This window comes from Manis javanica, chromosome 15 (assembly GCF_040802235.1).
Source record: "Manis javanica isolate MJ-LG chromosome 15, MJ_LKY, whole genome shotgun sequence".
NCBI classification, from domain to species: Eukaryota; Metazoa; Chordata; class Mammalia; order Pholidota; family Manidae; genus Manis; species Manis javanica.
In genome coordinates this window covers 27,213,355-27,239,788 of record NC_133170.1, presented here as the reverse complement: position 1 = coordinate 27,239,788, position 26,434 = coordinate 27,213,355, and the positions used below count along the sequence as shown (strand labels likewise).

The following is a 26,434-nucleotide window of genomic DNA, read 5'->3' as shown; positions in this document are numbered from 1 at the left end:
TGTGTGTGTTTTTAAATATTAAAACAACCCTTTTTGAATGCTAAACTGAGGCATGGAGAAGAGTACCCACACACCTTTACCCCACAGCAAATCAGAATCAGGTGCTGGGACTCTGAGCTCCAGTCCCAGACTGCACATTCTGGAACCTCAGTGCACATGAGAATCCCTGGGGCCTGTTACAAGCAGAGCCCCTGGACCCACCCACTGGGAGGCAGGTGTAGGAGGCCTGGGCTGGGGCCCTGGCTTCACTGCTCCCAGGCTCCGGGGATCTTCTGGCACCAGAGGCCTAGGGACCACACTTGAGAGCCCTTGTCCTAGACCTGAGACACTCTTGCTGCCTGTGTTCCTGCCCCTCTTGTGGTGTAACGTCTTTCTCAGATGTTCTTCTCTGTCCTGTTCGGGTTCCTGGCCTGATCGTGGTCTGGTGGCACCCTCTGAAAACCTCTGCTTCAGCCATCTGCCATTGCCACAGCCGGCTCATGGATGGGGCCCAGGCTGTGGGGCTGCCTGTGTGGCCCACCATTTGAAAGGCCCTTGGCCATGTCAGCCCGGCCTCAGGTGTGGCATGAGAGGCAGGTGCACAGGGTCTGGCCCTGCCCCCCCTCCCTCCCTGTAGGCTGGGTGCTCAGGCAAGCCTGAGACAGAGGATCCTGCCACCTGGCTGCTCCCTGCTGGGCAGGACTCAGCTGCCCTCCCCTTCCCAGCTCCTATTTCTCCCCATCTTTCAGCTCCCCGAGCTCTCTGACTCTGTCTCCCAAACTCCTGTGTGATCTCACCCCACCGATATCCCCAGCATCCAGCCTGCCAGGATGGAGCTGGAGGGCTGTGACTAATGTGTTCGGAGGTGAGTCATCTGCTAAATATAAGCTCCACTCACTCCCTGGATGCAAAAGATTCCAAGAGGCTCTGTGTCCTTCCCACCCAAATCCACCCTCCTCAGGGGGTCAGGAGAAATTTATTTGTGAGGAGAAACAAATAAACCCCGGAAAGCAGCAGCAGCAGCAGCATCCTCTCATTGCCCTTTGTTCTCTCCTGCGCTCTCTGCAGGCAGGGAGTTTCCTGGTCCCTCCAGCTGCTTTAGGAATCTTGAAGGAAGCAACATTTATTTTCGGGACCTCCCCTTTCCTATGTCTGCTCTTATCATTATTCAGGGGACCCCAAACTGCCCGTGCTCTTGCAAAAGTAAAGATGATCCTTGTAAACACATGCACCCCTGCAGGACTTAGGTGGTGCTTAACCATGTGTGACTGGCTGGCTGATGGAGGGGTTCAGGTACAGGGTCCTTCCACTGGACAGGTGCCTCCCTTAGCGCCACCCGGTTCCCTCCACACAGGTTGCTTTCTGCTTGGCCTTCCTGCTAGGGCCTTCGTCACTCTGGAATTTGGGTCCTTGTGGCATATATATAAAATACAAAACAGCACATGGATACTTAATACTCACCTCTTACTTTGTGTTGGGTACCATGCTCAGTAGTTTACATGGATTATTTCAATGAATTTTCTCAACCCTGGAGGATGTGTCTAGCATTATTCTCAGTTTACAGGTAAGGAAACCGAAGCTCAGGAAGATGAAAAGCACAAGGCTAGGAGTATTAGAGCCATGATTTAAACCAGGACTTTACCTCTAAGCTAAGCCGATAACTTCCAAACTTCTGATACCAACCCAAAGTAAGAAAACCATTTGATGTCAGAATGGTACATGTACACAGTGTGTGTATATGTACATGTGTGTGTATATCTACACACACACACACAGGAACCAAATGTTCGGGGAAACAATACTTACCCTTCTCATTCTGTTCTATTCTTTTATTTTTTGTTCTATTTCTTTCTGTGCTGGTCTAATTTTGTTTTAAAAGTTATGCAGCTCACCACAGTGCTTTCATGACCAGCAGTTTGGGAAACACTGGGCTAAACTGTACTTAAACTCTCCTATCAGTCTCTGGATGGAACTAACTTCTGTGCTTTATTTAGACAAGTGTCTTCACTTCCTAGGCCGTATCTTCCTATAGCCAGTCATGAAATAAAGTTTTACTAAATGATGCTAGGGCCCCAGCTCACGCCTTTCTTTTATCACTGCAAACCCTTTGCTTACGTGTCTCTCTCTGGGGAAGAAAGAGAGGGTGCCTCCTGCAGCCATGCGCCTCATGTGTGTGTACCTGTGATGTAGGGAAAAGGTGCCCGATGGCTGGCAAGTCTTCACTCAGCCTGCGATGTGCCCTCCATCGTGGCACAGAATGCACAGAAGTCACAGTTCCCACCTGCACAAGATTTGTCATCTGAGATGAAAAGGCACGTTTTTTTTTCATGTCCAGTGTTATTTTGAATCCCCTTGGGAGATGTAAGTGGCTGTAGAGAGACAGAGAAAGACACACAGCTGTGCTAAATCAGACTGTGTGTCTAGACTCAACAGGACTGGGTGCTGGTCTCCCCTCAGCCATGAAGTGGCTTTGGCAACAGCTGCCCTTGGGCACGTGTTAGAAATGGCGGGCTTGGGTAGGGTCTCATTTAGCCTAGACAATCTAGAATTATGAGTTCACACAATTGAGACCAGGAAGAGGGAGAACAGGCCCATGGGTGATGCTCACCATGAATGACCAATCCAAGAAGCCCCTGAGGACGAGAATCGCTTTGCTGTTTAATAACCAAAATACCCTGTAACTCTTCTCTTGGCCTCACTCAGATGTGCCTATCTAATTCCAATGAGTTTCCAACTTCCCAATTGGCTGCCTGTGGTAGGTGAGTCCCTTTGTGGACAGGTTGCCTCCAGTGCTAAATGCCATAGGGTTACTAGTGTTTCCTATCCTGGAACAGAGGCTTTGGGGAAGACGTGATTTGCTCAGGTCCCAGGCTAAGGGGCTGATGGCCACTGCATCTGCCACACAGCCAGGCCCGTTTGGCTCTGGGGATTGGCTGGTCTCTGTGCAGGCCTCATGCCCCCCAACTTTGGGATGAGGATTCTGTGGAGCTGGTATGCCTCCCCGACCTCTGTGCATCCCAGGTAGACCCTGGCCAGGAGAACTGAAGGATTCCTTTTACCTGCCTAGGCTTTGCTTTCTCCCCTACCAGAAGCCCCAATCTGGATCTCGACTCTCTAACTGGCTACTGAATTCACAGTCTGAGAGAGACTCTGAAGGGTCGTCTTGATCTCTTACCCAGAGAGAAGATGCAAATCACAGCGTCTGAGGGCCGAGGAGGACTAGCGGCTGCCCTTGTGTGGTGTGCTGTCCCTCTCCATGCAGCTAGGCGCCTCTGCACCCCCCTCCCCATTTGCATTCCCTGCCTCTCTCTCTCTCAGCAGGGGTGCCACTGCCTCTGAGTCTCCTTGAAGAGGTAACAGGAGGAAGGTCACAGCATTTCATGTTCTGGGGCAATAACAGCCAAGTTTCTAGGTGCCCCTGACAACCACTTCATCAATAGTGTGCCAGGCCTCCAGTTCTTATAGCCAGCCAACACTTATGAGCACCTATCATGTGCCAGGCACTTCCCCCATCCTTGAGATGCATTTGCTCATTGCTGCAGGCCTGTTTATTGTCAGGGATGAGCTGCAGTCACAGCAGGTTGGGTTCCTGTGTGCTCCTGCCCATCTGACTGATGGTGCTGGGTGCCACCTGCTTCCGTCCTCCTGTGCCCCAGTGAGTGAGAGCGAAGAGTGCCATGCCCTGCTTGCATTTTGGGAACTTTGAAGTGCCTGCGGAAAAGGAACATTCGCCTGCAAAATGTTTCCTGCAATTGCAGCAGGAGGTGCAATGATGCTGGCTTCAGCTGGGTTCCTAGCAGACATTGCAAGTAAAGAAACAGGGTGCTGCCATCTCAGGGAGACAGAAGTCTGTCACTCAGCTGGTGGGAGGACACGGTCAGCTGCCTTCTGGCCCAGCCCAATGTGAGCCCCTAGTAGGAAGGGTGGTGCTGGCACCTGGAGCCCTGTCTCCCCTGTGTCTCCTGGGAGCAGAGCCTGGCCACTAGCACTAGGGGCCATGACAGAGGAGTGGGAACTCTGTGAGTCTAGGTGCCCTGACACCCCCTCCTCCAAGGAACCCTGGCTTTATGGGCAGGAGGACTTCTTGTTGCAGAGCCTCACCCTAACAGAGGTCAGCTGCATGCTTCCGAGTGCAGGAGACCCAAGTGTGCTAGGGAACCCAGCGGCTGCGTTCTGCATGCATGCTGCCCCTCTCACCCACCCAACTGAGCAAGGGGCGTGCAGGGACACATCCTTCTGCTGCTCCCACCCCCAGTGCCTAGCAGGGGGCATCTGCCCACCTCTGTTAGCTCCTGTGGCCCTCAAGCAAAAGGAGTGAGGGGCTGGGGAGGAAACAAAAGGAAAGCTTAGGATTTGTCCCATAGGAACTTGGTGGTCCTTATGAATACTTGAAAAAAGAAACAGAGTTTACTCAGGTTTTTAAGCCTACAGTGTTGCTTTCTTTCCATCTCTGGCCTTCTTACTCAGGCCCGAGTAGAGAAGGCAGCTCACCCTTTGGAGAACTGGGTGGAGGGCAGAGGCAGTCACTGCCTCCCACTCTATAGATGAGGAAACAGAGGCCACCAGAGGTGCCTCACCTGTGCAGGCTGACCCATCAGGAGACGGATGCAAGGCATGGCCCCCCATTTCTCAGCCTCAGGGAGTAAAATCCAGCAGTTGCTGGCTGCACCCCAGAGATAGAGGCACTCTTGGCGGTAACTGGGCAGCACCTCACCGATCCCAGCCTTCCACTACCTGCGCAGCTGTGCAATGGAGAGTGAGCCGGGCACCTTTACCAACTTCTTGGGAAGATGATATGGGATGGTCGGCAAAGTTCCTGCCCATGTGTATCTACCCCAGAGTTTCATTACCTTTTCCACAGTGCCAGGGTTTGTTCCTTCTCCAAAGCCCTGGGTGCCTTGTGGATGGCAGTCTCATGGGGAAATGGCAGCAGCTTTGAAGCCAGGCCCTCTGTGTTTGAGTCATAGCTTGGTCACATACCAGCCATGTGATTTTGGGCAGGCTAACCACTCTGACCCTCAGTGTCCTCATCTGCAAACTTGGAATAATAATACCTACCTCTCTGAAATGCCTTGAGGATCAACTGAGACAAGGCGTATTTACAAGGCCCAGGACCACCTGTCCCTGATCTGCCTTTACCCCAAACACACGCACGGCACTCATGAGATCTTCCTCCTCTCTCAGTTCGTCAGACCTGCTTCTACTCATCAGCAGTTTTCCAGCTTGGAATATTTGCCTTCTTCACTTCGAGGAGTGGGGTGCAAGAAGGTGGCTTCAAGCCTCTTCCCAAAAGGTGGTATTGTCTGGGTTCAGAGCACAGAGGGGGGCTCAGAGCCCTTAGTTTGAGCGTCCACTGCAGAGGCAGCAGATGGGAGGCCGACTCGTTTCATGCCTCACACCCAGAGTGAGGCCACAGGACTTGCATTTTTATGCCTTTTCCACTTGGTACCGCTGAAGTGATCTCAGGGTTAGAGGTGTCTTGGCACAGCCACTTAGTATTCTGTTCAGCCGGGAAGCCCAAGGTGCCTTTGGAGCCGGTGTGCAGAGGGAGTCCGGTGAATCCGCAGGATGCACTTGCCCTCTAGTGGTGCGAGCGGGAAAGGCACGGGAGGCCCCAGGCTCTGTTTGTCCACGGAGGAGCCGCTGGCACCCAGTTCCTGTGGTCACCCCAAGGTTCATGCAGCAGAAACCCAAGGGACGCCTACATGTGGAGGTCATCCCAGGATACTCTCCAGGCCCCAGAGTGGGGGCTTCACTCACACATTCCTCTGTTCATTCATTCAACAAATCTGTGGAGTGTCAATTACGGGTGGTGGAGAGGGTGGTTCTAGGCAGTAGGCCCACCCACCCGCACAGGAAGTTTTTGCTCCAGGGAGTATGGTGTTTGCGGGGCTCAGGCTGGCACCTTCTCCACCCCCTCTTTGCCTCAGGGGCAAGAAGTCAGCAGACACCGTGCAGGCACCTGATTCGTGCCAGAACATCTCATCTTTGCTATTCTGTTGAAATGTCCCAGTAATTAAATGACAGTGTGAAAGGAGCACCAAGCAGGCAGTTAATGGACTTAAGTCTGGATTCTGGCTCCTCCGCTTTCCAGCCGTGTGACCTTGGACTCACCACTGAACCCCAGCTTGGCCTGTTTCCTTCCAGCAGCATGCCTGGAGCTCATGAAGCAGCGAGGGACTGTCTAGCGGTACCCAGGGCACAGTGCCACCCACCTAACCTCTGGCTGCGGATGTTGGACGCCTGTTTGGAAGGAGCAGTCAAAGGCTCTTTGTCCCCAGCTCAGTCTCGAGAAAGACTCAGAAATGCTAAACTGGCTTTACTGGTGGCTCCCCTCGCCCCAATTCAGCATGGTAAACAGTGAAATAAAGATTTAAATAAACAAGAATAAAAAAAAATAATGAGGGAGGAGGAGGGAATAACAGTCAGAAATGGCTTTCAATAGTGGAAAGTCATTCCTGGACTAAGGAAATACTATCCCTAAGATTTCTAGGCCAGTGAATGTTTCCCTTATTTTCCAGATGGAGAACTAGCATCAGAGAGGCACTGAGTGGTGATTGTGAAGAAATAGGACCAATTTATTTAGCAACTATTTCTAAAACTACACATACAGTTCCATGTTATCCAGTCACAAGGGTCACCAGAATAGGTTTTATTTCTTTGTAAATGTCTCTTCCCCACAGCTCAAAGCAATGGTTCCTAACATCCTCATATTATGCCTCTATTCGTTCCTTAAGAACAATAATCATAGTTATAGTTGCAGAAATATAAAAATAACATTTATATAAACATGTAATGTGGACAAAGTGGGATCTAGGAATACACGCTTAAGAGAATCTTAATTCTGGACATGTGGTTAATCAGGATGGCAGGATTGGAAGATGAGTAATGAGCTCTGAGAACAGGTACACAAATACCTCATTGGACATGTTTGAGGTCCTGCTGGTGGGGCAAGGCCTCCTGCTTCGCATTGCACATGGAATGTCCCAGAACCTTCCTCTGCACATTAGAATAGGTCAGTGGGAGATGGGGTTTTGAGAATTTTGAGCTAATTTGATTATCCACCCACTAGGAGAATGTTAGACAGAATAAATGCTTTCTTTGTAATCCTAAATCACCCCAAGCATTAGTGTTGTGAACGCAGTGACCCAAAGGACCCTCTGAGGGGAGAGGGGTGTGAACACGCACGGGGTTTATTTGGTTCTGCTGTCAGGACTGTGCCCGTGAGCAGCGGTCCTGCCCTGCAAGGCAGCGCTTGTCAGCCTCACCCTGATCCACATCTTGCAGTCAGGGAAGATGTTCTTAGTTTTGAATTCACAGGCTCTAAAACTTAACCTTGTGATGTGCAGTTCAGTAGTTTTTGGTATATTCAGAGTTATGTGACCATCACCACTAATTCCAAAATTTTTTTCTTCACCTCCGTGAAAAAAAATTCATATCCATTAGCAGTCACTCTCGGTTTCCTCCCTTCTTCTGCCTCTGCCCCCAGCAACCACTAATCTACCTCTCCCCAGAGCTGCCTCTTCTGGACATTTCATATCAATGAACCATATAATATGCGGCCTTTTGTGATTGTTTTCTTTAATTTAGCACCACATTTTCAGGAGCCATCTAAGTTGTAGGCCAAATCAGTCTTTCATCCCTTTTTGTGGCTGAAGAGTATTCCACCATGTGGCTGTATCTACCGCATTGCATTTATCTATCAACACTTGATGCACTCTGGGAGGATTTTAGTACTACTCTGAGCTGAACTTGAAACCTGTAGACAATGAGTAACTTTTTCCATTTCTGGTTCAGGTTGCTAACATGACAAAATTGGAAGATTATTGTGGTGGGCCCGAGAGGCTCAGATGTGCAGTGAGACAGAAATGGGAGATGATGGAATTTGGAGCTTATTCTACTAAAGTAAAGACAAAAGTCAAGGTCACCTAGGGAATCATTGTATAAGAAGCAAACCAGAACTCCGTCCCTCCAGCTCTGATCATAAAGCCACAGGCTTAACAGAGCAGCTCATTCTGAGGCTGCGAGCCCAGTGGCGGTGTCGCCATGTCTCACATCTCTCCCGCCCTACCACACTCCTTCCTGGAATAGGCAGGACCAGTGATTTCCTCTTACACAGTTATCAGCCAAACCCTGTTGTTAATGCAATGAATGACGTAGCGTGGAGCAATGGCCCACCCTGGACAAGGCCCTGAGACTGCCCCTGGGAGGCCAGTGGGAATGCCCTGCCAAGGCACCCGCGAGCGAGTCACAATGCGCTCTCTCAGCTCGGCCTCGCTGGGGAGGGGAAGGCTCCCCGCGGCTGATGGTGCAGCCTGTCCCTTGCACACCCTCCGTGATGCACCGGATGCACCAAAACTGGGAGCATCTCAGGGCAAAGCAAGAAACGAGGCCAGAGCACAGCTCTGTTTGCCAATTTGACCTGCAAAGCCCGTGGCTGCCTCCTCTCAGCACACGGAAAGGGACATACTGAAGGACTCCGGTGACACGTCAGCTTCACTTAAGCCCTGGCTGACACGTGGCTGACTAGTGGGCTGGGGCATGTCTGTCCATGTCAAGGCTTCCTAACCCACCTCTCCCAGCGACACCCACCTCCCTACTCCCTTCTCCCCCGGCCCCCACAGCACTGTCTAGCACCGCCCTTTGCTTCCAGTCTTCCTCTAACACACACTTACTGTTTTCCAAGGCAAGGTAGGGAGAAGAGGAGACAGGAAGGTAGACAAAAAATGGATATGCTTGGGGCCACGGGCTGCTAAGACAAATATAGACAAATACAGGAAGTTGCTTGAAGCACATCATGTCCACTGCACACATGTGTGGCACATGCACACACATGCTTGTACACATTTCCCCTCTTGTTTTTAGGGATATTCTATTCAGGAGTGAGGTCCTCAGGTTTACAACTAGTTGCCCAGAGTTCAATTGGGAAATGCATCTCAGTAGTCTTACATGAAGTTAAGGGGCCTTTGGGAAGTCAGGCACCACCCCCGCCCACTACTCACCAGAGAGGCAGAATCACAGGCTGCACTGGCTGCACACTGGCTGCTGCAGAGCCAGCCACCGCGCACAGCAGCAGGGAGCACAGGCTCCAAACGTGCATGCGCACATAGTGTCTTATTTTCGGCCTCCTACATGCCACCCTCTACAAACTTTGTGGCAATTTGCAACAATAATAACGAGATAGAAGGATAAATTAAATGTTGCTGAGGAACATAATGTGTGAAAATGGAATAAAGTCAGAGATACGATCAGCACCTGGACATCCCTCTCGTGGCCAGAGACAGTTGGCCCTGGGGAGTCCAGCCCTTCCGACCTTTGACAGTGAGGAAGGTATTGCCGTGGGTCCTGGTGAGGAGGTGTGTGGAGGCAGAGGGTGGTGCCTGGGATGGCATCCCTGTGGGGGAGAAAGAGAAGGGCCCCCTGACGCTTCTAGGGGCGTCCCTCCCAGAAAGCGGTGAGAGGTGGGATGCCAGCTCTCCTGTCAGCACAAGCAAGAGATAAAACAGTGAGGCCCAAATTATGCAGCTTGAGCTGAGGGCAGAGTTCCCATTACCTAAAGCAGGCATTTTCAGTGTTTTCCAAAAAGCAGCGGTATTGTCTATTCCAATACAATCTTGGAGAGAGAGAGATGGACCAAGAAAAGAGAGGACAGGCCCTTCCCTGGTTCCAACTGGAGTGGGGCCCCAGCGGTTCCCCTGGGCTCTCCCTCCCCACCCAGAGATGGCTGAGGCACTCCGCTCGGAGTCCCCGGGGTCTGACAACCCCTGGTCTGATCTTGGTGAACAGATGGGCATTAGGAAGGACAGAGGGAGGAAGGAAGGAGGGAAGGGAAATGGGGAGGGAGGGAGCAAAGAAGACAGATAGGTTTCTAGGGCTACTTGCAAAGGATTATTGTGAGAACCAACAGGAAAAGTCATGGCTTGGGTCTCATAAACTGGGGCTTCCTCTTCTCGTTGAGCAAGGCCGTACTTTGATCCTTTTCATCTCAATGAGACAAACCGTGGTGCACCAGGAGACTGGAGGGGCGCACAGTGCACTCGTCAAGGGCACAGGAGCTGAAGCAGACTCCCTGGCTTTGACTCCTCTTCATGCTCCTTAGCAGCTGTGTCATACTGGACAGTGTACTTAACCTCTCTGTGCCTCTTTTAATCCTACCAGTAAAAGGAGTGTCCAGCCCTCTGCCCTCAGGTGGGCATCCTGTCTCATGTGACGGCTCACCCCCAGTGGGGGCAGCCAGGGCTCTATGGGATGGCAGGTAACTGGCTGAGGAAGAGGGGAGGTGACTATGCCTTTTTATCACTTTGCTCAGTACAGAAGGAATCTGTGGTGGCATCTAGTTGTGATCTTGTTTTATAGCTGTGGGATGTTGAAAGACAAGCTTTTCCTTCAGCTCTGTGACCTATAAAGCCAAGGAGCATTTAACGAGGGGGACATTGCAGGTGACCCGTGAACTCTGCCCTCACAGCGGACACCTGCCAAGCTCAGAAAGGGCCCTGGACTGCAGTGTCTTAAACTCATAGCCTCACTCTCTGGACCCCACCCACTTTCCAGGGTCAGGCTTAGGTCCTGTGCAGTGCAGGACTTTTCCAAGGGCCTCCCCTAACAGCTGTAAGGCTAGCCCATGTAAGGGGCTGGGACTGTGGAGACACAGGTGAGAGGCCAGCCATGGGACCTCAGTGTTTGCGTGTTCACAGCTCCCTGGCATCACTTCTGGGGTTTCCATCAGCCCAGTAAGTGCAGAGCGCTGTCGTTTCCCACAGGGGAGTGGCCCCCTACTCCGGACCAAACTCGCAAGCTGAGCTCGCAGGTCAGACAGTGCCTGTCCCCCGAGCAGGAGGGAAGGATGAACCAGGGCTTTGTCGTGGGGAGGGGGCCTTGCATGAAACAAGGAAGAAGGAAGCTGGGGGCACCAGCCAGGGGAAACGGGGGTGGGTGAGGAGGCCAAAGTGACAGTGGTGGCAGCAGTAGCACTGGGGCTGTGGACGGGCGGATCCAGCTGGGGCAAGGGCAACCATGAGGTCCAGCCGGATCATTTTGACTTGCTTCTGTAGGACATGGTGTGTGGCATATGAGGTCAGTCACAGGGCCTACCTTCTAGCCAGAACCCAGCTGGGAAAGTCTCGCGGGTAGAGAGAAGCACAGTACCACGTGGGGGCCTGCAGCGGCCATGCAGACGTGCAGGCCTGTGACTGAGCGCCTGTGGCTGCCTGCCGAGGCTCTAAACCAAATCCTCGTGGTGGGATTACCCCTTCCTGTTTCTAGTTCTTCAAGGCTCCTAATCCTCTTGCCCTGAGCATGGATAATCCAGGATTCACACAGACATGGCTTTTCACGAGCTTTCACAAGGCCCAGTGCCCTTGTTGTCAGAGGAGAAACTAAGACACTATCTTTCCTGGGTGGAGGAGCCGCCCTGGAATCACTGGGCGCGGGACTGCGAGCATGGGCCGCCTGGCTTCTAACCTTGTTCTCCTTCTGTATCTTATAAAGAGAGGAAGGACTTGCCTCAGAGAGGATCTCTGGGCCACCAGCCAGGGGCACTGCTCTCCTTAGGCACAGGCCGGCAGAGGTGGGGCAGGAATTCCAATTGCCAATCCTTCCAAGGCTCCTTCAGTCGGGGTGAGCAGAGAGCTGCAAGAAACAGGCTGAGCAAGTTGATAAGGATGTACGCTTGATCCTTGACCATGCCGGAAGGGGCCAGGGGGAGGAGGACTTGGCCCCCGGTCCTGAGGAGGGCCTACGCCGGTGGCTGTCGAGCTGGGCGCTGTGCCCACGCACACCAGCTTCTCTGAGGGGCTTGCCTTTGCTAAGAATGAGGAGTGTGGGTGGGTGGTGGGGTGCACGCAGCCTGACCCCCTCCCTGTGGCCATGGAACCCCCCTGAGGCTCTCCCACCCTCTCGGGAGCCGCCACCACTGTCCTCCTTGGGCCTGGGCTGCCTCGTGTCCTTCCTCCCTGCAGCTGTGAGAATGGCAGGGAGCTCAGCTGGGGCACGGACAGCAGCCGCGGCTCCCCTTCTCAGTGTGTGAGTTTGAGTGTGTGCAGGGCTGGGGGTCACCTATACATCAGGGTGTCTGGGGGGTACCTCTCCGGTCAGGGTGTAGAGAGCTTCTAGAGGTGGAACTACCCGTGGGTCACACCCAACACCCTGGTGCCCGAGGACCTGTCGCCCGGATTCACCACCAGCCCCCACACCCCGAGTGGCCAGAGCAGCGTCAGGCACTGACCAGAGGAGGCCAGAGCAGCTGCCACAGTAAGTCAGGCTCTGGGGGGACTGGGGGTGGCTGGACTCGGCCTGAGGCAGGAGAAGCCAGGGAGCTCTGTGCTCTCTGACCCCCACCCCCAGCTTGCTGCACGATACCCACACCCCTTTCTCTCGGGCCCCGCAATCTGGGGGCCCAGCAGAGGCTAGAGATCTCCAGGGGGTCAGGGCAAAGTCATGGCCAACAGAGTCTTGGAAGGGTGCATGGTGGGTGGTCATCCAGTGTCCAAAGTCAGGGACAGTGGGGGGCCCACATCAGTGGGCATGGGGGGCACTGAGGAATGGGGTTTGGTGGACCCTCAGTTGGCACGCTGTGGTGGAGGTGGGTAAGCGGAGGGGTGTGGTTTGGGTAAGAAGCCAGCCCTCCTTCACTTACAGGTGCCACCAAGGCCTGGGCCCCAGAACCTCTGAGGTGAGTACACCTGGGCCTCAGCAAACGGAGGCAGGGGATGGCGTCCTGACCGGCCTTTGTCTGCCTGCTCAGCGCAGACTAACGTCAGACATGTTGAGGAGCAAGAGCCCATGTGGAGCAAGGCCCTGGGAGCTGGCCGGGGGGCTCTGGGGCAGGTGGGCATGTGGCCAGCCGGCCGACTCCCTTCCCCTCTGCACTTCCTGACCTGAGGACAGACTGCCGCTTCCTGGACGCTCTCCACTCCCTGTCACCCTCCTTTCTGTCTCCTCTCTTGTCCTGGGGAGGCAGGTCCCCACCTCAGGCCCCCTGGGAGCCCTGAGGCTGGTGGGACCCCTTGCTGTCTACAGCCTGGGCCTGGTGGTTCCCTCAGGGGACATATTCTAGGGGGTAAGGCGGGGAGGGCACTGCAGAGTTCTAGGGGCTCCACTGTTTTGGGTGCCCAGGGGATAAACAGAAGCGCAATCTCCCTGTGCTGTAAGCTAGAAAGCGTTGGTGAGGACACAGGCAGGGGCAGGGGCTCAGCTCCACCCTCAGCTACCCTGCTTCTCTGCGGAGGCACAAAGCCCGTCGCCAGCTCCTGTGTTTCTTTCCTTACACGGAAAGGGGGAGGTCAGTGGCAAGCAGGAATGGAAGCCATGACCCACCTCCCACCTAAACCAAGCCCTCACCCTCTTGCATCCACCCGGCCCTGTGCACCTCTGCAAGCTTTCCGAGCCCCGGATGCAGGGGTCCTTCCTGGGGCCTCGCTCTCCGCAAACCATGCCAGCAGGGGCGGTGGGACCCCAGCATCACTGCCAGAGGCGAGCCCGCCATGCAAGGAGCTCAGTCCCGGGAGGAAGGTGGGGGTGGAGATGGGAGGCCGATGCTGTGCGAGAAGTGCAGAGCACGTGTGCTCCAGGCCAGGCCAGAGGGCTTTGGGCGAAGTTCTGCAGAGGAAGTGGTCTTCATTGCTGACGTGGTGAGGAGCTGACCGAGGCCAGGCACTGCTCTGGGCTCCTCGGAGGATCTGCACCTCTGATCCCCACAAGGGTGCTGCCATGACACACAGAGGACTGGAAGGACTGGGTGGGCAGCAAGGCACTCCGGCTGCCCTCACCCCCAGCCCCTCCGGCCTCAGTGAGCCCGCTGGGAAGAGGTGGGTGGTCCAGCCCAGACGCAGGTCCTGACAGCCACACGTGGTCCCCTTCTCTCCCTGACTGACTGGTCTCCCAGCCTTCCTTGCTGCCCACCGCCGGACCATCCTCTGCACCGCTAACTCGGTGATGCCCTCAAACACTGAAAAGATCATGCCACTGCCCTGCATGGCCCTCAGAAGGCGTCCTGGCCAGTAGGGGCTCAGGCGAGGCTCCACTGTCCCCTCTGGCCCCAGCCTCCCTCTCCACCCTCACCTCCCTGCCCCATGCCTGGAAGCCTGCATGCCTGCCTCCTCCACCACTGAGCCCCATCTCATGGCCTTGCTCTGATAGCCCCAGGCCGGGGCACAGAACTGTTGTCCTGCCAGAAACACCCTTCTTCACTGGCACGCTGATAAACCCCTGCACGTCCTGTGGACTCAGACTTCTCACGAGGCCATCCCCGACTCCCAAGCACCAGGTTATTTGTTCGCCTCCTTGGATTTCCAGCTCTTCCCTCCGCGGTGGCCTGGGGCTGCTCCCCCAGCCGGCCAGGACTGCTCTGCCCATCTCTCCACAACCTCACGTTCAGTGACTTCCCATCAGTAGCCTGAAATCAGCCATGGCAGGATTATTTACACTGAAGAACTGGCAACCACTACGAATCAGCCTCCCCTCCCCACCTGCCTTAGGCATTTACTAGCACCTCCTTCTCCCCATCTCAAGATTTGCATATTTGTCTGTCTCTCCTCCAAACTGCCAGTGCTTCCAAGGCAGGGCCATGTCTAATTTGTCTTTTTGAAAACAGCCCGGCATAGTGTCTGGTACCATGTGGAAGATGCAGATAACTTCTGAGACAGGAGACATGTCCTAGAGAACTTGTCATTTAATTGTAGTGACAAATCACTCTGCTGCCACCATAATCCTTTGAAAATATGCCATGTCCATGTTAGCTTCCTGCTCAGAAACCCCCTGTAGCTCCCTTTCCCTGTATGACCAGAAGGTAATGTCCCTTGAGGCAGGGATTTTTGTCTGGTTTATATTATCAAAGTGGCTGGGTGCTCAGATAGGTGCCTAGCTTGGAGAAAGGTTTAGTACCATTCAACACATCATTGTCAAGTGAATAAACAAATGATGAAATTCAAACTCCTTAAAAGAGTTTTCAAGACCCCTTGTTCACCAGTTCTGCTCTCTCTCTGCTTCTGTGGCTGCTCCCCCAGTGATGCCATGGTAGCCCCCAGGGATGGGAGGTCCTGGATCCCCTTGTTTTTCTCCTGGCATGAAGCTTCCTCTCCTCCTGTCTGTTTGCCTAAGACCTCTCCATCCTCCAGTCCACTACCAACTTCTGGGTCTCCTCCTGTTTCCTCCTGTTCATCTGACCCCAGCCTTAAAAGTCAGGATCACTTCCTACACCCTCAGTGAGACTTAGGCGCCCTGGACGCAGGGCTGATGTGTGCACATCTTTGTGTTCCCTCCTACACTCCAGCACCTAACTTAGGGTTTTGGACATAATAGGTGCTCCATGTGGTTTGTGGTCCCTATTTGCCTACATTTAAAAAATGAGAGACCAGCAAGACATACGCAAGCCCTAGCCTCTGATCTAGCAACAACATGGAGTTTATCTGATCCGTGATCCCACCCCAAGGGTCAGTGAGGGCTGGGGAGGAACAGCAGTGTCCAGAGCAGGTCCGGAGGGAGCCCTAGCCTCGTGGGCTCTGAGCTGGTCAGGTCTCACCTGGTGACACAGGCTTTATGACTTGGTCTTTTTCTCTTCCTTTCCTTCTAGTTCCTGTCCACCGTGTTCCTGCTAATCACAGCTACTTGCCAGCCAGCGGACACAGCGGGTGAGCTCGGGGGATAAGGGTATGGCAGGAGTGGGAACACTAGGGCTGGAGGAAGGTTCGATAGCATGCACTTCGTGACAACTGGAGCTCAATCAAGGTACCTCTGAGACTTCTGATGGGAGACAGTGACCCAAATGGCCCAGACAGACTCAGAAGACCTCAGTTTGAATCCCAGCTCTGCCAGTTACTTGCTGTCTCACCTCAGGGGGATTGCCCCTGGGCAAGTTCACTCTGGATTTGACAAGACTAAATGACAACAATGAAAATTAGAGTTAAAAAGGTTTATACCAAGCTTTATTCTCACGCTGGCAGATTGAATGTTGGAATCACATCTGCCTCTGGGGCATTCACAATCCATCTCTGCCTCCGCTCCAGGCTTGGCCTTTGCCTCCAGCCTCTGCTACGCCCTGAGCACTGGGAAGAACTCTTTATATAGCAACACGGGCAATATTGGCTGTTGCCAAGAGATGTGGAAGTGGTAGCCTAGCAGGAGGCCAATTACAACATCAAATAGATTAGGGTCAGGTGAGGATCTTGGCTATGGGAACTTCCGTTTTTCCCATACTTGTTATATGACCATAGATAGATAGCTTACTTACTGTTTATGGGCCTCAGTTTTCTTATCTATAAAATGGGGGTAATAATACCTATTTATAAAAGGGAACAATTGAAGGAAGGTTGAATTAGATAATATATGGAAGGGTTTAGCCCTGAGCCTGGCACACACTGAGTGGTAGTTAAATGGTAGATATTTCATTATTCTTAGCTGTTCTATACATCAACTGTGAGAGAACAAAAGCCTTCCTTGCTGCAAACAAAATCTAACAGTGCAGGGAAAATGGAAGTTCCTATGGCTAGGATCCTCACCTGACCCTAAACTACTTGATGACATAATTGGCCTCCTGCTAGAGGAATGCCCCCACACCTGTTGGCAATGAGCTATTACTGACTGAGTCACTATATAAAGAGCTCTGCCCGGTGCTCCGGGGGAGGGAGAGCTGGAGGAGGATTACAGACCTGCAGACTGCTGGGTGCAGATGTGATCCTAGAGCTCCACCTACTGCTGGGAGAATAAAACCAGTTATAAACCCTTTTACCCTAAGAAGTTCTGGGGTCATTCCTCCGTCTCACTGAGTCCATAGTGAACTTGCCCGGGGCTGAAACCCTCAGGCAGGACACTCAGGCTTGACAAGTTGCCAGGTAGTGATCCAGATTTCGAACCAAGGTGTGTTGAACAATGGGCTGAAGCAAAATGGGGCCCGGGGGGCCAGCAGAATCAGCATTACCTGGGGCACGTGCTGGAAATGCAGCATCGCATGTCTCACCCCAGGCACACTGATTAACAATCTGGTTTTCAACAAACAAGATTCTCCCAGGTGACTAATGTGCTCATTGAGATTGTAAGACTCCAGGCTGGGGCACGCTTGCGGAGTCCTTTGTTGTCACGCCCAGTAGCTTCTCCTCTTTCCTGTGCTCAGGCGTCTTCCTGCAGACGGGTGGGCACTGTGTGAGCAGGGTCACGGAGCAGGGGTCACAGAGGAGCTGTGAGGCGTGCAGCTGAACCCAGCGGGCAGTGCGAGCTGCACACGAGCCGGGCAGCGTCCTGACTGCACTTCTCCTTATTCCCAGCAGATGGCGAGCGCGTGCTGGTGTTGCGGTTTCTCGGGGGCTGTTGAATTGCTTGGTGCCGTCAATGCCACGTGGCGGCGGCTCTTGTACATTTGTGTGGAGTGAGTTACCCCTGAGGGCTGGATTTGGGGTGCTTTTGAGGTGCCTTGTTTGAATGCTTCCCTTCAGCGTCCCTGTAGGATGTTCTCAGGGTTTGCTCAGACTGCTGTGCCTGCGGGTGATGTCAGAGCAAACCCTCAGTGCCCCTCCCTACCTGGAGGAAGAAGGACGCTCATGGATGTAGCATCTCACACTGCCCCCCGGCTCCCACGGCCCCCGCTGTTCATCTGTGCACCCCATAAAAGTAGGCATTTGCCTTCGTCAGCAACTACTTCCAGATTAAATGAAAAAGGAAAGAAATTTTCAAAGAAATTAAGTATTGCATGGCAAGGGTCATCCTTAACGGCTGATGCAGAGAAGAAACCCTGCTTGTGAATCCAGAAGGCTTGCAGAATCGAGTGGGGCGGGGTCAGGTCATAATTTGGGTGCAGTGATGGAAGAGAAGGACTCTTTCTTATCAGGCTCTTGCCAACATGGAGTGTGAGCACAGAACCCTGGGAATTTGTCTTATGGTCTTCTGGGTCCTGGACTGGGTGTTCAACACCTGAGTTATCTCCCAGTGTCCTGGGGGTGTGGGGAGAATACAATACTGGAAAGAGCCCAGTCTCTGAAGCCAGACTATTCAAATCCCAGCTTGTCTACCTTTTAGTGTATAAACTCAGGCAACTTACCTAACCTCTCTGTACCTCCATTTTCCCATCTGCAAAATGAAGAGAAGCATAAATCATATACTATTATGAGTGTTTATATGATTTGTTACACATACACAGTGTCTGGCACACAGTAGATGCTATGCAGGTGTTTGGCCGGGGCTTTTCCCTTGAGATTCAGTCTTCCCTTCAGTGAAACAGGGAGAAGTGCCCCAACCTTGGTGACTGAGGCCCTGGGAGAAGAGTCTGGAGAAAGAAGGCCCTCAGAGCTGATACCATCCTTTCTTCCTCTGCAGGTTATAGTACAAAAGAAGCCAGAGCAGACCACCTCCTTCTGGACGGCTACCACCATGGCACCATGCTTTTCAATGGCAGGCTAGAGTCAGACATGGGCCAGGTGGTCATAGTAAGTGATGCACTGTGGGCAGCCCTGGCCCAGGCCCTTGTGAGCCAGGCCTTTCTCTGCTGGGCTGAGTCACCAGCTTGGGACATGTGCATCCAGTAACATCATGGTTTGGCTCTAAGTTTCCCTTCCCTGTGGCCTCTGCTCCCATTTTATCTCTGTTGCACTTCAGAGCCTCCTAGCCACCCTCCAGAGCAGGGGAGGAAGCTGCAGGGAGGCATCCCAGCCATCAGCCCAGGGAGGGCAGCCCAGGGAGTACCCCGAGCCACTGTCGTGCCCTCAGATGGCTCGAGTCAGACCTGCTCATGAATTTTCTCTGTGGGGTGTGCAGGAGGGCTCTCTGCAGCTTGGAGGATTGGAGAACGGAAGAAAAACCCAAACCACACCCAGGCCAACTCCACTCACTTCCCTCTATCTCCCCACCCTGCTCTGCAGCTTTCTTGGCTGGGATGCGGAGTTCTTTGGTTCACATCTTCATGTACCTGTCTACAGACCAGCTGCTCCGGGCCCTGCCGGGGGTTTGCCTGTGCTGGAAGCACCTCTTACCATCCTTTAGCTGGTGAGAGACACCCTTGGCTTGGGGGCCTCAGCTACTCTTAGCTGCCCTGTGACTTGGTATCTGACCATGAACCAGGCCCCCTCATTACCGGGTCTTCCTTAGTTTCTCAACTTGCAAGGGCCTCAGCAACCATCACACCAGATCCTAGAAACACCCCTAACTCCCTGCAGTGATGTGGGACCTGGAGCAAGTGACATCCATGCTTCAGGCCTCAGCCTCTGCACCGTGCGATGAGGGAGCCGGGCTGGAGGACTGCGAGGCGCTAACATCCTGCAAACCTGTGACCACCATCTGGCCCTCCAGTGCCGTGCCGGGTTCCCTGTGGTTCCGGGAGCACTGTCGTCAGAAGGTGGTGAAAGCTGGAGGTGTCCCTCGTGGGGCTCAGGATGGAATGATTTTATCATCAGTGTCCACATGACGAGGCCGGATCAGGGCAAATGGAGACCAGAGCCAGGAGAGGAGTCAGGAAGCTTCCCAGGATCATGGGTCAGAAGGAGTGGGAGTCATGCCTTACCGGGCTTCCTTGTGTTCCAGATCCTGAGCGGTAGGAGCCTGGGCCCTGCTGGCTGACGCATGAGGCCCTTGGGGAGCATCCTGCCCCTCAGCAGGCTCCTCTCTGCTGTCCGTCTCTTTTCTCCCATGCTCCCTTCAGCCCATCCCATTGTGCCCACTTCTCCTACCATCTCTTCTCAGAGGTTCCTTCCCCACTGGGTCTGGCATGGCCTCCTGGACACCCTCAGCCTCGCGCCTTTATCCTTAACTTCTGCCACCAGACAAACCCATGGGAGAAGCTGATTTCAGGGGCAGCACCTGAGGACTGAACTAGCAGAACCATCCTTCTGGAGAGTTGGTTGAAGACAACCTGGCTCTCTGCCCGCCTGTGCTGAGCTGACATCTCTGGCCTGCATGTTGTCCTGTGAAGGGTGGAGAGTTGCCTCCTTCTCACAGTTGAGGGGCCCAGAAGTAGACGCAGCTGCCTCTGCGGCAGCATGTCTCACATGGATTTGCAACCATTTGCTGTCTCCTTCCTCTACTAGATGTGGACCCTCACCAGCAGGACTGTCTTATTCTCAGTGTTCCCCCAATCCTAACAAAGCACCTCAATACATGTATGTTTGGATCCTTGTATTACAGAACTGGCTGTCATGACCCCTGGTGAAGATCAGGGCTGGGAGTGTGGAGAAGAAGGCAAGGCTGGCTTGATATGTAATCCTGTTGTGGTCAGTGATGACTGAGACTCTCCAGGCGTCTGTTCATTTCCTAGCATGTAAATGGGAACCCCTGCATTTCTTCCTGTCTGTTCATTACCACCAGTATGTGTGTTTATATAGCAGCATGATTCCATGTGTATAAATGGAGCAATGGGGAGAGCTATGTGTGTATGTCTGAAAACGTGTCTTCAAATATATATGCATGTTTCCATCTGAGTTTCTTTGTATGTTTGCTTAGCTCTTCTGTGAATCTCTGAAGTGCTACACTGGTAATAAAAGCCACTGGGATCAATGCCTCTCCTGTCCCTGTTGGGAGTCATGGAAGTCCACTGAGGAATCTCTGAGTACTCCACTGAGAGCCTCCAAAGAGGGAGGTGGGAACAGGAGAAATGGGAGAGAATGAATACAGCCATCCACTTCCTAGGAAGGGAAACTGAGGACAAGTAACAAGAATGCATGATCAAGCTCATATATGTGGCAGGAACAAACATCTGCTGAGCCCTTTAAAACCAGCCCTGGATGGATCTCTGCAGAGCGGTTGGCCTGGTTGCTGCTCTGTGGCTCTGGGATGCTTATTCTTCTATATAATCTCCGCGTTCAGTGCTTTTCCTCCACTAAGTAAGTTCCTGCTTTGTGATGCCTCACCAGGCAGGCACGTTAAAGAGCTGTTGAAGTTTTTGTAATGCTATTTGGGGACTATTTATCCATCAGGTACTCTAGTTAATTAACTCAAGGCCAGGCAGGGCTGCATCCTGTGGACAGAATACTCAGCAGATTTCCTCTAATTAAGCAGGATATGAACACATCCCACACACTTTTCCATACACAGGCTGAGTGCCTTTGGAGGTGGGGGCCTATTTTAAGGCAAACTTTTTCTTTTTTTCAACACATAGAAATAAAGTCTGCTCATTTGCTTGGTGTTCAGGAAAAGGAAAAATTAGTCATTCCAGAGTTCACAGCTACTTGTCCAGCTCTTTGTGACCGCCTCTGCCTGATTAAGCAAGACAAGAGGAAGTGATACGTCCCAGGTCACGTCTGAATGAAATAAGGTTTTGGCTGGAAAGAACCTGGTGTGAAGCGATATGACAGAGAGGGTTTGGGGGGAAATTCTCAGCAAGTGGAAGGTGCCCTTCCTGTTTTTGAGCTGCTATATGTTGGAAGGACTACCTGGTTCAGGAGTACTGTCTGTACAGGTATTGTTTATTTGTGCAGAAAGATTGTGTGAATAAAGCACAAAGGCATTTGTATTTGTCAAAACATAGCCACATTTTGAAATGATATTGTATAAGTTCACCTCTTTGAAAACTTTAAAATAATGATAAACAAGGATGCTAGTCAGATTCTTAAGTCTATAGCAGGGCTGAGCTACTGACCAGAAAGGGGCCATCTGCCAAGGCGGGGAGGCCTGGAGGAGCCATGCAAAGGTCCCATGGATGGAAGTGAGGGGGCAGCTGCCTCGCCCCCCGCCCCCACCGCCTCCTGTGAGGGTGCGAGAGCTGGTGCTCTGGGCTCCTACCACCTCATGAATCAGAGTGCACCTGGTGGAAAGGGTAAGAACTACCCCAAGTGCGGCAGCTCTGTGGTCCCCTTTCAGCTCAGAGTTCGGTGAACGCCCCTCCCTGCCCGCCCCCATGTACAGCGCATTGTCCTCAGAGCCGAGCACGCATCCCCAAGGATGCTGGGCATGAGCAGGCATCCGGAGTCAGGCCATTTTCCCTTTCCTCGCCCTCCCTTTCTCTCTTTCTTGCCATTCTCTGTATTAGTGGGGACCCCTCTATAAAGAAGACAACCTCTGCCTTATGTCCTTTGTTCCTGGGCATTCTGAGGGCACACAGTAACCAAGGGGGACTTAGGCTCTTTGCAACTCAGACACTGACAGTGAGGATCTAAGACCTCATGGGTGTGGGAGCCTCGGGCAGTCAGCCAGATGCTGCTGCAGGCTGTGCAGTGAGAGATGAGGAAGCGCCCCACCACAGAAATAACAGACGGTTACTCCAAGTGTTTGCCTCTCAGTGGGGAAAGGGAAGACAAGAACCTGCAAATAAAATGAGGAAAGAGCCACAAAACAGACCACAGAGAGCTGTCATGAAGGTGGAGCCCCGGGCTGCTCAGCAGGGATAGCAGACTTGTCCGCCTTTCCCCTCTTGTGGTGCTCAGATCACCTCTTAGTGCCTTTCTCACATACTGAATTCAGGATAGGGTGTGATTTTAGCTTTAAAAAATATCCTCTGATAGAGCTGGAAAAATAGCATGTCATTAAAAACCCATTTAAGTATTTAAAAAATACTTAGTCATTTAGCAGTGCAATGCTAACATGCAGGACAGCCCCAATTTTTGCAAAGAATTACATACAAACTACAAGCACAGACGTGTTCACAATGATCATCTCTGCATGTTGAGATGGTGGGTCTTTTTGATTTCTTTGTATTTTCTTGTTTGCTGCAATACTTATTCCTTTCTTAATCATAAAAATGTACTATTATAATATTATGAATTCAAGAGACCTAGGCTGTCCTTTTTTCTGAGAAGTATTAAAGCATTTGTTTGGTTTGCTCATCAGGTCTTCATTTCTGACATGGATGGAACACGTGCCCCCACTGTTGACTTCTTAGTCATTCAACATGGAAATATGGAGGCCTTGCTGCTTTCCAGGCACTGAGCTCAAAGCAGACTTAATTTGCACTCAAGGACCATGTTTGCTTAAAAAGCCAAACTCTTAACCACTTCCCACTGCTCCAGGAAAATAAGAAAAAAAGCCATTCTTGTCCCAATGTGGCAGCAAAAGAGGATTTTGAACAAAGACTTTTATACACAGTGTCAGATGTAGAAATGGAGCGGAACCACACCTGCTTACATCCAGTCTTGCTATAGGACTCCATTCCTTGGTTCCAAGTGGGCTCCCAGAACATCTCAAGTGTTGCATCCAAATGAAAAATTAATGAAATGTCATACATTTAAAAAATTATCCACATCTAAGAACTAACTGTTGGCCAGACCATGGACTCATTTTGGGTTCCTAGGAGAGGTTTCTTGGAGTGAGAGTCTAAGGGGGAGGCTCGGTAACCGTCTTCCAGGCTGTAACAACTGCCAGTTGATAGCTGTGGATGGAATTGATCATTTTTCAGTGGCCTTAGTATCAGGAACTTCTGTTTGAGAAGTAAGGAGAATGCCATCCATCGATGGAATGATAATCGTGCTGAATCGATAGAGTGACAACTAGGATTGGGACCTGGGCTTCCTGACTCCCTCTCCAGGGCTCTGTGTCCCGGAGGACTGGGTCAAGAGGAAAGGAATTTATTCTCATAAATGGGGTGGTTTAGATATTCCAGATCCTGCATCCAACCTTGGAGCTCATTCTACTGGAAAAGTCAATATTAGGCTTCTAAATGCCTCTCTCTCTACCTTCCTGTGCCTCCCTCCTTCTCTCCTGATTTCATATACAGAATACTTCTGTGGTGATTAAATTTACCACTTAGCTCACTGGTTGCAATATATCAAATGGCATCAGGATGAAAAGGGAACAAAGAAGAGAACACAGAGGAAAAAAATGTTAGAAAGAGCCTACTTTTAAAAGGAAGAAGGAAAAATGGTACCTGTCAGTCTTCAGATACTCTAGGAGCAAAGAAGGGAAGCCCAGCATCCAATCAGAAGACAGCAAGCTTTCAAAGGCTGTTTCACTGGCCCCGCAGTTACAGAGGGTCTCATCCCTGTAACTAACTCCTTATGACACAAACATCCTAGCACCTCTGCTTTTCACATACCTATGGTATTCACAACTTCCTGCACCACTACCCACTGTTAATTCCTGTACCTTTTAGGCATGTTTCAGTTAACATTTATTCTTAGCCCAGTGGAGAACACACTTCCTACCCATTTCCTAAAAAGAAAATCTCTGTTAACACTTTACTTAACCCCAATGTGTGGGAGTCTCACCTTAGTATCCTGGCTGTAAAGCTGCCATCTTCCAGGAGCTTTTGCAGAGATCAAAATTGGCATAAAACAGAAGAAACATTTAGACATAAACAATTATTTTTTATATTTGAGTTTGTGGACCTGGCTTGTGAACATGTGAATTCATGGCCAGGGCTTGTCTAAGGTTTCACCAGTGCTGTGGAGGCTTTTTAGTTGGCTGAACTGCTTCCAGAACTCCCTCCCCTGTATGTCTCAGGTTCAAGTGAAGGACCTTCCGTTGGGTCCTTCAGCTTCTCTGAGTCTGTGTTTAACATCAGATGGCGAGTGCCAGCCTCTGCAGAGCAAGCCCACCACCACAGCTGCAGGCGAGGGAGCTGATGTGGGCTTCAGTCTGTCCTGTGGGTTACAGCCTGTCCTTGCTCTCTCCCATCTCACCTTCGCCTCCCATCCCTGATGCCTGCCCTGGGGACGCAGCATCAGACACAAAAACAATAGCCTTCGGGGAGCGTGTCATCATTTCTCAGTCTGACCAGTTTACCTGGAAATGACTAGATGAATTTTCAGGGGGTATGGCCTACCTACACTGGGCAGAGCTGGAGACAGCCTCCTGAGTTGTCTGTGGTTTTGCACCAGCCCAGGAGATAGAGTTGCCAGATAAAATGCAGGATGCCCAGTTACGCTTGCATTTCAGTGAAACAACAAATCATTTTTAGCACAGCTATGTCCCATGCCAGATTGGGGGCATACGTATTCTACAAAACTATGCATGATTTATCTGAAATTCAAACGTAGCTGGTCGTCCTACATTTTTATTTGCTAAATCTGCTAATCCCACAATGAGGGAAACCAAAAATTCTCATGCCCAATGCCACAGCTGGAAACAAAAAGTTAAGAGGAGTGAGATGCCTGAGGAGGCTACAAGGAGTTTCCAAGCGAAAGGGAGGGGACACGTAGCAGGGGCCACATGGGTAACTCCAACCCTCCCAGTGACTGGATGAGGATGCAGCTGGATGTCAATGGATTTCTAGGGTAGACAAGGTGCGCCCAGCAACTAGAAATGATCATTTTATGCAGGAAATGTGAGATCGAGACACAACTAGGTCTAAAAGTGAATGTGACTTCTTACCAATGCTGCAGCTACTTTTACAAGCCTAACACCAACTCCAGGAAGAAGGAAGGGGCTGGGAGAATTATCCTGAACATGACAGAAGTGTCCAACTAAAAGGACATGGTACGACTTCTATGGGAGCATGCCCACATTGCTCGATTTGACCGCTTTAACTGGAAATGACTGGATTAATTTTCTGCATCAGTCAAAATGGAGCTTCAATATTAAAAAGTAAATCCAGTTACCCAAAATTTTTAAGAAAATAACATTTTGCACATACGCGTTCATTGTCTGTGAAGCTTTCAGAAATTCATACTTGCCGTGTTTATGATCTTTTGTCTTTTGAAGCACCAGTTAGAGAAAGGCATGACACCTCTTGAGAAATAAAATTCCCTCATCCCATCCCCACCCCTCCCTCTCCAAACTGGCAAGAGCTCAGGGAGCCATTTTCTCCAGAGAGATACACTGCATCTCACCCTATCTGCTCTGTCATGAAAACAAGAGTGTTATTTTTCATTTTTAATGAAAATGACATTATTTTATTGAAGATACTTTTTGACTTTTATGCCCCCTTCCCTCCTGCTTAGGGCTGACACAGTCCCCTAGACCCTTGTTCTTAGAGTTGCTCACGTAAAGGCTACTTTGCTTTCCTGGTGTTACCTCCACAAGAACTGATGAGGATGACAATGGTGGCAGCGGCCGTGACAGTGCAGATGCCCTTGACTGACAGCCTGCTGATCTCATTTACTTCCCATGTATCATGGATCCAAGTGACAGCCCTGTGAGCTAGATGCCATCATTTCCATTTCACAAATGAGAGAAGTGAGGCTCAGAGAGGGTCAACGACATGTTTAAGGTAACAGGGAGGAAGTGGTGGACCAGGACTTAAATCCAGATTTGTCTAATTTCAAAGCTTGTGGTTTTCCCAGGCTGCCTCACCACCTAACCTGCAGGAAATTCTGGCATCCTTTGGTTGCTCTAATTATAGTCTTTCTGAAGAGGAATGTGCTGGGTCCTCTTCCTGGCATTGGCCCCCTTGCTGGGAATGCTGCATGTCTTTTACATTGCATTTATTAATGAACACTTATATAAAGTCTGCTGTATGCCAGACCCTGATCTGAGCAGTTTACAAATATTAACTCATTTAATCTTGACAACAACCCCGTGAGGTTAAGCACCACTGTTATTATTACTCTCATTTTACAGATAAGAAAACTAAGGAACAGAGAAGGTAAGTGACTGGACCAAGGCCACACAG

The 26,434-nt window shown here is 51.5% G+C and overlaps 1 protein-coding gene across 9 annotated transcripts in view; it reads left to right on the top strand.

Annotated features, from left to right (window-relative positions):
• Nucleotides 1–25,442, top strand: part of KCNA6 (potassium voltage-gated channel subfamily A member 6) — a 200,747-nt gene extending 175,305 nt beyond the window's left edge. The window contains exons 1-6 of one of the 9 annotated variants that reach the window (XR_012125367.1): nt 10,920–12,228; nt 12,616–12,649; nt 15,548–15,605; nt 17,238–17,335; nt 18,280–20,774; nt 22,717–25,442. The gene's annotated coding sequence lies outside the window, so the exon portion shown is untranslated. Of the gene's footprint in view, nt 1–10,919; nt 12,229–12,615; nt 12,650–15,547; nt 15,606–17,234; nt 17,336–18,279; nt 20,775–22,716 lie in introns of those variants that run through there. The other 8 variants (XR_012125368.1, XM_073222304.1, XM_073222302.1 and 5 more) reach the window with 8 other exon arrangements.
• Nucleotides 25,443–26,434: the final 992 nt, after the last annotated feature.